This window comes from Rhineura floridana, chromosome 13, assembly GCF_030035675.1.
Source record: "Rhineura floridana isolate rRhiFlo1 chromosome 13, rRhiFlo1.hap2, whole genome shotgun sequence".
Classification (NCBI taxonomy): Eukaryota; Metazoa; Chordata; class Lepidosauria; order Squamata; family Rhineuridae; genus Rhineura; species Rhineura floridana.
Genome location: NC_084492.1, coordinates 28,582,133 through 28,595,036, shown reverse-complemented (window position 1 = coordinate 28,595,036; position 12,904 = coordinate 28,582,133). Strand labels below are relative to the sequence as shown.

The 12,904-nt window shown below is 44.8% G+C and overlaps 1 protein-coding gene across 12 annotated transcripts in view; it reads left to right on the top strand.

The window, feature by feature from the left end:
• The window catches only part of ZNF423 (zinc finger protein 423), a 403,966-nt gene that overhangs the window by 231,286 nt on the left and 159,776 nt on the right, over positions 1–12,904 (top strand). The gene's annotated exons all lie outside the window — the stretch shown is intronic.

Genomic DNA, 12,904 nt, shown 5'->3' with positions numbered 1-12,904 from the left:
TGAACTTAAGTTGGTCATGTCTATTAAGTGGGTTGACTCTGAGTTTGACTAACATTGAATACCACCCACAGCGTTACATACTGAATTAGAAAAAGGAAAAAACCCGCACAAGATGTTCTTGGTTTTTAAACAGAGAGCAATAGGATTCTGTTGTCAAAATCATTTAGCTACAGGTTCATTTGGAGAGTGGAACTGATGGTTATAGAATCATAGAATCGTAGAGTTGGAAGGGGCCTATAAGGCCATTGAGTCCAACCCCTTGCCTAGTGTAGGAATCCAAATTAAATCATACCCGACAGGTGGCTGTCCAGCTGCCTCTTGAATGCCTCCAGTGTTGGAGAGCCCACCACCTCCCTAGGACATCAGTTCCATTGTCATACTATTCTAACAATTAAGAAGTTTTTCCTGATGTTCAGTTGAAATCTGGCTTCCTGTAAGCCCATTATTCTGTGTCCTACACTCTGGGACTATCGAGAAGAGATCCCGGCCCTCCTCTGTGTGGCAACCTTTCAAGTACTTGAAAAGTGCTATCCTATCTCCCCTCAGTCTTCTCTTCTAAGGGCTAAACATACCCAGTTCTTTCAGTTTCTCCTCATAGGGCTTTGTTTCCAGTCCCCTGATCATCCTTGTTGCCCTCCTCTGAACCCATTCCAGTTTGTCTGCATCCTTCTTAAAGTGCAATGTCCAGAACTGGACACAATACTCAAGATGAGGCCTAACCAGTGCTGAATAGAGGGGAACCAGTCCTTCACGTGATTTGGAAACTATACGTCTGTTCATGCAGCCTAAAATAGCCTTTGCTTTTTTTGTAGCCACATTGCACTGTTAGCTCATATTCAGCTTGTGATCAACAACAATCCCAAGATCCTTCTCGCATGTAGTATTGCTGAGCCAAGTATCCCTCATCTTATAACTGTGCATTTGGTTGTGGCATAGCTAGGCAAGTGTGGCTAGTGCTGGCATTATAGCCATAAATATTCAAGGCAGGCATTGTTCCTGTGTAAAGTAATTCGAGATGGAGTTTCAAAAATTGATGTTATCTGCCAGGAGCGGAGTAGAAGGGTGGATAAAGCCTTGGCATCTCCAGGTAGGGCTGGAAAAAGATGTCTCTAAAATCCTGGAAAGGTGCAGATGGTCAGTGTAAACAATAATGAGGTAGATGGACTAATGGTTTGACTCCAAATAAATCAACTTTCTATGTTTCTTATACATATATTTGACCATGCTGTATAAAGATTAGCTGAAAAGTTATTGACCTTAGGGTGGAAGCAGGCAGCCTTTCTCAGCCTTTGAGTCCCCAGATGTTGCTGAACTACAGTTCCCATCATTCCTGATCTTGCTGGCTGGGGCTAATGGGAGTTGTAGTCCAGCACCATCTGGGGACCCAAAGGTTGGGAAAGGCTGAACTAGGTATTACGGAGGGATGCATGGGGAATGTTGAAAGCATGAGCCACACATCTCTTTTCCCTCACTTCCTTAGTAATTTCTCCGTTTGCAAAACATGCAATGCCATAGCATCCTATTGGTTTTTTTTTTTTACCACCTCTACAAGCAGAAACCAGTGGAGTTCTGTGGAGGTCAGGAAATGTGCAGCAGGATGTTGTCATGCAAAGCCAGCGCCAGGTGTGTGAGCCCCCCTCCCCCACAAAGTGCTCTTCAGTGGGACCCGCATCTTGGCACACTCTACTCAGCAGACGTATTAGTGGCGATGCAGCTGTTGTCCCAGGCAGTGGTGCCCATGTAGGCGGCCACACTGCTGCGCTCTGCAGACACTCACATTATCCTGACATAGTGTCACCCTGGGAACAGAGTGGGAATGTAAGAATTGTGGCTTTTTACTTTACCTCTGCTGGCCTGCTTGGTAAAACTTAAGTCAAGGAGATGGGAAGGCTCACCAAGTCAAGGGGTAGGAAATCTCTCCTCAAGCGCTGGTGGGCCCTCCTTGCATTCTGAGCCCTCAGTAGCTGCCCAGCCATACTGAATGCTGCCAACATGACATGCATTTTCCAATAGGTTATGTTTCCAGGGAAGAGAGGATGCAAGGCTGGTGTCTTTTAAAGCAGACAATACCCTCTATTCCACCTGCTCCCACCTTAATAACAAACCAACGACCCCTTCTACATAGCTTTGAGAAAGAAAAAAAGAGAGAGAAAGAAGTCCTTATTTCAGTTAGGTACGTTCTTTATCTTTGAAGAATATCTTCAATGTGTTGCATGTATTTTTTTGTGTTTCTTTTACACAAAACATTAAGTAGACTAGCTCATTCCCAGACTAGCTCATGATCAAGCCAGCAGCTGCTTCCTGACATGAGTTTCTGCAGCTAAGTCTGTCACTGGCTTCTGTACTAATAGGATTCATGGCTATTTCAGCACATCTATCGAAGAGAGGTTTCATGTCTGTGGCTTGTGGCCTTTGGAAATAATTTCCCCAAACTTCTGCTTGTGGCTCGGCAGATCACTTATTTCTGAGTGTCCCAAATAAAATCAGATTGACTAGCCTGGTGCGGAACTTTTCTCGGTTGACGAGCAAAGGAGCTGCATGTGTGTAACCTTCTTTGTGCCCCAGTGACCGTTTTTAATTACCTCGATTCAGCACATAAAGCCACCAAATTGGTTGGGACTATTAGAAGGTCCTTTATGCACCCCCCCTGCACTTGAGCCAGAAACTTCCCTCCCCCTTCAGTCTGCCCTGAGGAAGCGTCATCTTGTATGTGGCTGGGATACAGCTGTTAAAAATCTGTCTTGTAGATCTTGTCGATCGTGACAGTGTGTTGAGTTCAAAGGACTTCTCCAAGCTTCAAACAATCCGAGCGAAAGATTCTTTGCTTTGTTTCACTCACTGCTTTAGCACTGCAACTGCATAGTGCTCCCTTGGGGTCAAGCAAATCGGTGACTAGACCTGCCTCCAGCTGTGATGTACATCTAACTCTGCAGAGAATAAAATATGAAATGGAAACACCTCTCCCTTCAGTGTGATGCCTCTTGGGAGTTCATCATCCAAAACCACTTATTAGCCCCATCGCCATTTTTCTACTCCTTGGCTCTTCATTGTGTTTCACGCTCCTCTTGAAGAACAGGCCTTTCCTTTAATGCCAAACTAATTCTGATTTCATATGACTGTGCACACAGAGGCTAAAATACTCCAAGCTCTCACTGTACATACTTTCCCCCCCTCCCCTTCACTCCTTGCAGTTGTCATGAGTATAAATTGTTACCGTCCCCTTTACTCCTCTACTTTTAACTCTGCCTCTTCAACAAAGCTCCTATACTTCCTCTTCCCTCAGGAGAGAATTTAAGTTCTTCAACAAAGTAAATGCTTTGAATCTGGTCCCAAGAGGGCGGATTTCTTTTGTAGAAGATAATGAAAAATCAGAATTCAGGCCTGTACCAAATTACACTTTACACAGGAGCCTAGATGCTAATGCCTTAGACCTGCCATTCTACTTTCCCGTTAACAACAGTCCCATTAACAGGCTGATGGATGCAAATAAAGCCTTTGGCCTATTTATCTGTCCCTTTGCAACTCTCTCTGGACCTATCAGTTTGGCCTAAAACCGCTTTTGGTCTAGACTCTAGCCTGTCTCTTTGACACTGTCAACCTTGACATTTGAAATGATGTGACCAAGACCATTCTCCCAGGGGAGGCGCCATGGCCTATGTGTGGCTTCCTCCCTTAGCAATAGTACTTGAATTACAGTAGGGCTTCTTGCCCCCTTCCCATTTGTGATGCCCCCCCAGTCGAGAGTTTTTAGAAGGCTTCTGTTTTAGATGCCTGTGGGGGAGGGCATGATTTGGTCCTCCCCTCTTATTCACAGGCCTGGCCATGGGCCTTTGTGCTATGTCTCTCTGTAACAGCTGGTATAGCACAGTGGGGAGGAGAGTCTGGCTGGGAGTCCAGAGTCGGCGAGTTCAAATCCTGCTCATGTCTCCTGGGTGTCAAGGGCCAGCTAAAGATCACCCCCACAGTGAGTGGCTCAGGGGTTATGTGCCCTGCCACCTGTGCAGCCGTGCACAAGCTGCAGAGTCCCAAGGAGCCCAGTTGCCCCCCAGCTGGCAGTTGCGGACAAGGAAGGGGCTGGCTTGTGCAGCTGTGGCAAGCTGAGCAGGCCCTAGCCAGCTGGGGAGAACTAGCCTCAGAGGGAGGCAAGGGTAAACCCCCTCTGAATACCGCTTACCATGAAATCCCTATTCATACGGTTGCCATAAGTTGGGATCGACTTGAAGGCAGTCCATTTCCATTTCCATGTCTCTCTGTGACTGCATACCTGGCAGAGGAGGGCAGGCTGATCTCCAGCTCCACTGTTGCTTTCTTTACTCAGGCGGTCTATTTAGATCCACCCATTTTCAGCGCTCAAATTAGGGGGGGGGTCACTATGTTCCTTTTTGAGATGGCCTGCTTGGCTACTGTTTTCAGAACACAAAAGAACCTGATAGAAATATAGATTATTCCACGTTTCAGAAAATTCCTTCCTTGGGGGCATATTTCTAGCAGCAATTCTCACATGCGAGGGATAGAAATATAGAAATAAACAGTATTTCTAGCATCTGGAGTTTCTGTCCCTCTTCTCTCTCCCCCCCCCCTTTATGCACAAAAGTAGTGCTACACCCTGGTATGTAGTTCCCCCTTCTCTGTTTTTAGAAGGCTTGCTAGTGTAGGGGTGCATATTTGGCTAAAGTAGAGAGGTGGGTTTCATTAAGACACCCCCCTTCTATCCCTCCCAGAATTGAAGCATGTTTAGTGGATCCTTTAGCATGTGTTTTTAAATTGTTTTTTTTTTAAGAAGTGTTTTTAAATTTGTATCTTTGTGTATTTGTTTTTAATGTTTTTAATTGTTGTAAACCGCCCAGAGATCTTCGGCTATGGGGCGGTATACAAATGTAATAAATAACAACACCACCACCAACAATAATAATAATGCACTACTGTCAAAGGTGTGGGTTCAGTGTAGATGTAGTGCAACGGTGACAGGAAGGAGAGAAGGAGGGTACCCCATGGCACTGTGTGTACTGGAGAGCAAAATTTGGTTTGCACATTCCCGTAAGTGACGGAGCTTTCCTCTCCATGCTGCTTTACTCTGTTCTGGGTGACATGTGCATCTTCTGCCCCAGATTTGTGGGCAGAAAGATACGCTTGTTGCTGGAATACTGTAGGAGAAACTATGGCAGGGGCAGCAACCGTTTGATCAAGACCAAACTACAAACTAGAGCTCAAGATTTTCATCTATAAAGTAGATCAAGAAGGAGAGCTCAGCAGCCCACCCACCTGTTTCAAATGGGCAGTGTACATGCAATGGGTACATGCGTGTGCTTGTGTGTGTGTATGTGTGCGGGTGCATGTGCGCACACCCTCTTTTTGTTAGCCAAAAGAGGCCCCATAGCACAGCGGTAGAGCACATGCTTTGTATGGATGTATCTCTAGTTAAACAGCCAGCTGGGGTAGACCTTATAGGTCTAGACGATGGACCAGTGTTGGTACTTAGTATAAGGCAGCTTCTTGTGTTGTCTGAAGAAGGCAACAATAGTCATTTGCACAGCTGGCAGGATATGCACATGCACACATTCGGTCCAATCAGGATGTTCCTATTCACAGGAGACAGGCAATGCAGGCAGAACCCTTCTAGCTCCTGTCACATGGCAGGCCTATTGACCAAAGTTCCTGTTCCAGTATAAGTTACTTGTAGCTGAGTTGCAGTGAAAGCATCTGGACTTTTTAGTCATGAATATCTTCTCCCCTTCCATAGGACCATTTGTCCCTCGTAGGTGACTTTTAGAGAGGGGCGGGTGGGCTGAATTTAAGAGGCTAGAGATACACTTTCTGTTCTGCCAGTTCCAGTGGGTCTCCACCTCTTTTTTTCTGAAAACGGGGGACACACGTTAGTCAAGCCCTGACCCTTTTTTCTGTAAAACCTGGTAGGATCAGCTCGAGTGTGTGTTTTTAAAAATTTGCTTCGAAGAGAATTTGCATCTGAGTGGCAGATCAACCTGTTCCCCTCCAGGTGTGGCCAATGGAAATGCTTTGCTGTAGGGGACTAGTGTGCTTACAGCCAGAATTTTTGATGGAGAGTCTTCATCTTTTAAAAACGAGGCGGCTGAGTCCTGCCACACACCCCTTTTTAAACAATAACAAACAAAAAAGCTTTGCTGCTGCTTTAGTAATGTTGGTAGCCGTCTTTCCTGCCAGGAATGCCCCTGGGAATGATGCTGCACCATGATGTAAAGTTGCTCCCAGGAGTATCTTGTCCCAGGTACATGTTGCAGCTGGGAGCAGCCATGCTGCCTCTTCAAGCGGCAGAAAGGCTTTTGTTTTTTTTAACAAAGAGAGGAAGAGGAGAAATCTTGACTACCTTTCCTTTAAAGGCAAGACCCACCTCCCGATTCTTAAAATTTGCCCGCCCCCAGAGCTTAATCCCTTGTAATACTTTTCTCATGTAATTTGTTTCTAATGTTTGTTTTTATTGGTATTTTTAAAATGAATATTTTAGACTGTCTACTGTAAACTGCTTAGAGGGTGTTTATCCTAGTAAGCGGTATATACGTTTTGTTAAATGAATGAATGAATGAATACCTTCATCCTCCCCAAAAATGTTAAATAATGGCTCCCCACTGTTCACAACTAACTTGTTCCTTTGACTTAGGAACATAGGAAGCTGTGTTACATTGAGTCAGACCATAGGTCCATCTAGTTCAGTACTGTCTACACTGAATGGCAGCAGCTATAATTTATTTATTACATTTATTAGTGTCTTGTTAGCCAAAGGTTTCCAAGGACTTACAACATTGTTAAAAGCCAAAATAAATATATCATACCATAAAGCAAAATAATAAAATAACCACCATGCCCATATAGCCACAGAAAGATTTGGCAGCACCTACCTTGGGGTCTCTCCTAGTCCTACTCAGAGATGCCATGGATTGAACCTGAGACCTTCTGCATGCAAGGCAGATGTTCTACGACTGAGTTACTGCCCTAGGTTTCAATGCAACATAGACTTCAGTCTTTAACACACTTACCAGGGAATAAGTCCCATGGAACACAGTGGGGCTTACGCCTCAGCAAACATGCAAAGACTTAGCATTGACTGGATCCGGGCAAACGAATGCCAGAAGAAACGACGTGGGTTGTGCAGTTAGAGTAGATAGACATTTTCCCCTTTTAGGAGAATTACAGTAGAGTCCTTTATTTTTCATTTCTGTTCTCTTATGCACACACAGGCGCATTTCTGAAGTTCACTGATCACAAATAACCCTAGATATTTAAACTTTTTCAAGATTACAAATAGGACCCTTGAATACTCACGTTCTTTCCAAAGAACAGTAGCTTTCAGTAGCTTGTTAAAAAAAAAGTCTCAAATATAGCCAGGCAAACTAAATTGAACAACATGCTGCTCTCTGTTTTCTAATCTCTTGTTGATTTGTAGTACAACAGGTAAAATGCAATTTTTATGTGGTCTGCCTTATGTGTGCAATACAAACTGAGCAGTTTACAGCTGTCCAAACAACATTACTGCTCTATAATTCTTGACCAGTTCCTTTCTTTTTTTACTGGACCATTATTGATTTTTCCCCATTCTCTCCCCTTTAACATTCCCCCTTGTATTCCCCCTTTAACACAGAGCTTTACAGCAGAGAATTAGAAAAATATATAGTCAGAGAGAAGCTACTTTTGAGATTACATTAAAAACAATAGAAGCACTTGTTTCAGTAGGCATCATTGATATCTGTAGCTCAAGTGGGAAAGGGTGCATTCAGAATATAGAAGATCCTCTGGATCCCAGGAATATTGTACTAACAAGTACAACTCTGAAATCCTGTAGATGAGGCTTAGGGGATCCCAAAAAACCTTAAGCGCTGCGGGAAAGGGGGTTACAGGAAGCCTTTTGAGTAATAATTATAGGTGAGAGGATGAGGAAAGATACTACCATACTGAAAAAAAAATCTTGCTTGTATAGAGAGGTGGTGTTTTGTTTTTTGATGACTTAGGGTGCAGTCCAACAGCTGTTTATGCTGGGCTGAGGCGAGTTTGATATGGTGGACCTCCAGCTAAGCTGGCTGGGTCCTGGCTATGCCAGGCTCAGTCGGGCTATGCTGGGCTGTACTGGCATAAGTCCCTTATCCTGGCTCAGCCATGGCTGAGCTGGGACCTGGCCAGCTGAGACAGAGGTCAGCCAGGGAAGCCCAGCCCAGCGTGAGGGGAGCTGGTGGAACGCCTACAAAAGGGGCATTCTGGGGGCATCAGAGGAGCGACCCTCCATCCTGGCCCTCCGTCTCTCCCACGGCACTCCTTCCCGGCAGCTGGTGTGCCTGGAAAAGGTGGCGCCAGGAAACATTGTTTCTGTTGTGCTCTGCTGGCACAGCCAGCGTCCTCCCCTCCAAGATGCCTCTGAGCGGCTGCTGGATGTGGCGGCCCCTTCCGCCATCTCCGCCTCTGCCACCTTTGCTCCCGGCCGCCTCCAACAAGTTGGATTGTTCTGCCCACGTTGTACGCCTTGAACCGGAAAGCTTCTGGTTCTTCAAATCTCACCTAGTGTTTAATTCACCGAGTAGCCTTAGTGCAGTTGCTGTTTGCTCACTCAACCGCGATCTGGATCACAGGGCCGCCACGTGGTAGAGCTTGTGTTTTACATGCAAAAGATCCCAGCTCTGATTCCTAGCATCTTCAGGTAGGGCCGGGAAAGGCTCTTCTCAGCTGCAGATGGGGTGGACAATAACTGAGCCAAATGGACCAATGGTCTGGCTCTGCATAAGGAAGCTTTTTATGTCCCCTGGAGGATAATCTCACTAACCTGCGGATTTAATGGATTTGAAATGCTCTGAACGCTTAGGAAACATACCATATCAGTGTGAAACATTGAAGCTTGATTTGGTTGGACACAGTGGCTGCTGCATGTGGAGGCATTCCGTGGGGCTCAATATAGTCTTGCTCTCCTCGTCCCCATTGCCAAGGGGAGAACTTAGGGATGCCTGCAGGGAGCAGGAAGGTGCATTGCAGGGGATGCCAGCCCTGTGAGCCTCCCATAGCCCCATGCACCCCTCTGTGTCTGGACTGGAGCAGGTGGACAAACTTGCATAAATCACAGAAGAAGGGTCGGATGGGGATACGAGTAGCATATATGTGTCTCCAGTTGCATTTAATGCATTATTTGTTTATTTAACTTCTATCCCACCCTTCCTTCCAGAAGATGCCCAGGGCAGTAAGCAAAGGACAAGACACTAAAAACATCTTAAAACATCTCAAAAACAAAACATCTTCAAAACATCTTTTAAAAAATATTTAAAAACATCTTCTTTACTCATTGCATAGTTAAACTATGGAATTTGCTCCCACAAGATGCAGTAATGGCCACCAGCTTGGATGGCTTTAAAAAAAGATTAGACAAATTCATGGAGGACAGGGCTATATCAATGGCTACTAGCCGTGATGGCTGTGCTGTGCCGCCCTAGTCAGAGGCAGCATGCTTCTGAAAACCAGTTGCCGGAAGCCTCAGGAGGGGAGAGTGTTCTTGCACTCGGGTCCTGCTTGCGGGCTTCCCCCAGGCACCTGGTTGGCCACTGTGAGAACAGGATGCTGGACTAGATGGGCCACTGGCCTGATCCAGCAGGCTCTTCTTATGTTCTTATGTTCTTATCTTAAAAAGCAATTCCAGCACATACATAGATTGGGATAAGATCTCTGCTTAAAAGACTTGTTGAAAGAGGAAGGTTTTCAGTAGGCGCTGAAAAGACAATGGAGATGATGGCACCTATTTAAAATTTAAGGGGAGGGAATTCGTATGTTGTGCGGAATGGAGCACAGTGATTGACTGGGTATATAAGGAGTAAGACGATCTTTCAGGTATCCTGGTCCCAAGCTGCATTGGAGCTTTGTACACCAAAACCAGAACCTTGAACTTGGCCTGGTAGCTAATGGCCAGCTAGTGCAATTCTTTCAGTAGAGGGGTAACATGTTGACGAGAACCTTCCCCAGTGAGAAGTCGTGCTGCTGCATTTTGCACCAGCTGCAGCTTCCGAACTAATCTCAAGGGCAGCTCCACATACAGCACCATACTACTGTACCAGCCTGGAGGTTACCAGCACATGGACAACAGTGGTCAGGCTATCCCAGTCCAGAAATGGCTGCAGCTGTCTTACATCTGAAGCTGGTAAAAGGCACTTCTAGTCACTGAAGTCATCTGGTCCTCTAGCGAGAAAGATGGATCCAGGAGCAACTGCTATATGTGTTGGTGGAGGGGACAGGAATGCAGGGCTCTATTGAGCCACGTGAGACTCCCCTGTATACAGTCGCTGTGGCCATTATAGTAATGAAGGATCTGCCTTATACCAGCTCAATCTGTTTGGCCATCTGCCCCAGTTCAGTTTACTACAGCTGGCAATGGCTCTGTCTGGAGTCTCTGGCAGGGCTTGTTCACATCACCTGCTACTTTTTCAATTTGATATGCTTGAGGGTTGGACCTGACACCTTCTGCATGCAAAGCATGTGCTCTGCCTCCAAGTTGTGCTCCATCTTTAGTCCCTTGATTGAATGGCACGTGTCTTCTGTTATTTATTGCATTTATATCCCACCTTTTCTCCAAGGAGTTCAAGGTGCTGGACAAACATGGCTCTTTCCTCCTCATTTGGTCCCCACAACAACCCTGTTAGGCTGAGAGGCAGTGACTGGCCTGAGGTCACCCAGTGAGCTTCATGGCTTGAGTGGGGATTTGAACCCTGGTCTCCATGATCCTAGTGTGACAACTCTAGCTGCTACACTACGCTGGCTCTTAACCTCTTGAGCTTAGCCTTGGTCTACTCTCTTACATGTAAGCGTTCTTTCCCAACCTGGCACCCTCCAGATGTTTTGAACTCTTATTTTCCACAATTCCTTATTATTGGCCCTTCTTGCTGGGCCTGGTGGGAGTTGGAGGGCACCAAGTTGGGGAAAGCTGATGTAAACACATGACAAATCTAATCATGGAGTGGGAGCTTGTCTTAAATGGGAGCCATATTTTATGCAATAGAAGGTTAGAGTTGTTATATTCCCCTGGGGCTTGCTAAGTTTACCTTCTGATCTCCATGTCCAGGGTATGGCTGGGGCCGAACAACAGTGCCAAAGCAAGTAAATTTTATACCCTTCCGTTTGCATCCTCCAGTTCTTCCACTTGCATAATCTGTATCTGAATCACTGCACTGTATTTTCCATTGCGTTGTTAGTGAGCAACAGGCATTCCATTACACTGATCTGACAATGTAAAAATGTTCTGATCCGTAAAAAGAAAAATATTAGCAATGGGCTTTGGATTTTTTTTTTTAGAAAAATGGAATCCATAACAAGAAAAATGAAACGTTAGCAATGGGCTTTAGTTTTTAAAAAACAAAACAAAATTCCTTCCCTGTCATGACTATTAATACTTTTTATCCCTGGAAATTATTCCTGGGATTTTCCCCAGGTTTCATCACGAAGAAGACACACCTTGATGCTCTTAAATGCAGACCCCATCTTCTCAGATGGAATGAGTGGCTTGTGTAATTGCTTCTTCATCTCTTTGTTTTGGCAGCTAGGCTTATTAGCGTGACATAGGAACTGTGTAACAAATGTTGGAGGAAAATCAGTGTCACGTTTCACCGTAGAATTTCCAAGATTTCTGGAATTCATACCTCTGCTTCCGCAAGTGATCCTTGTATTGATCCATAAGTGCTTGATGTCTTTTTTCGGAAATTATACTTTTCTTGCTCTGAGGTCTTGTGTCCTTGAAAAGCACATTTTACTGCAACAAATAGTAACAAATAGTAACAAATAGTAAGACAATCTATGGCAGGGATGGGGAATCTGTGGGTCTCCAGATGTTGGTGGACTATAACTCCCATTATCCCTGATTATCAGCTATACTGGCAGGAACTGATGAGGTTGGAATCCAGTAACATCTGGAGCATCACAGGTTCCCTTCCCCTGGTCTAAGGCTGCAATCCAATGCCTGTGAGTAAGCCCATTGAACTCAAATTTATAGGGCTGTGCTATTGATGCTTATAGTTGGGCTCTGTTAGTCCATCATGCTTTGAAGAAGTGTGTTCATTACAGCCTTGTTATAAGAGTTTTAGTTACACAGAATTTTCAATGGTGATTCGTCCATTAAACAGCGTTACTGCATAGGCAGTAACTGTTCTTGTATATTCAAATGGTAAACAAGGAGTGGTGTGCTCTACTTCTTCCATTTGGATTTCCCTCTTCTCAGAGGGTTAATTGGCCCTACATTTCTCTATGTTCAGACATTAACATTTTCATACTCTCCTGTTAATACTACCATAGGCCTAGGTCAGGGGTTCCCAAGCAGTGGTAAGCCAACCATCAGTGGCCCATGAGCTTCATTCAAGTGGTTCACAGCATGTGTGTGGATTTGTGACTGAAGGTGGGAGTTGGCACATCCATCACATTCATACTGATTTTGAAATTGTATTTTTATTGCAGCTTTTATTTCTTATATATTGTATTTTATCGTATTTGAATTCAAATTGGGATACCATAAAATATAATATATAAGAAATAAAAGAATACAAATACAACTTAAAAATCATACAGCATCTGGCACAGTACATTGGAATTGCTACCACAGGCAGAAAAACCATTAAGTGGTCCACCAAAACCCTCAGCAAATTTCAAGTGGTCCATGGAGAGAAAAGTTTGGGAACCATTGGCCTAGACCCAATGTACTACAGGGCTCCCTTCTTCCCCTGTGATCTCCTTGCTTCCTCAGATCTAAAGCTGAAACTCTTTTTCTGTTTATGAAGTGTAGTCTATCGGTATGTAGGGCAGGGCCTTTTGTGTTGTAGCATCCATGCTGTTGGCTTGGCTGTACCATTGGCTAATTCCTTTGAAAACATTTATATTATTATTATTATTATCTAAAATTTATTCGACGCCTATCTGACAGGAC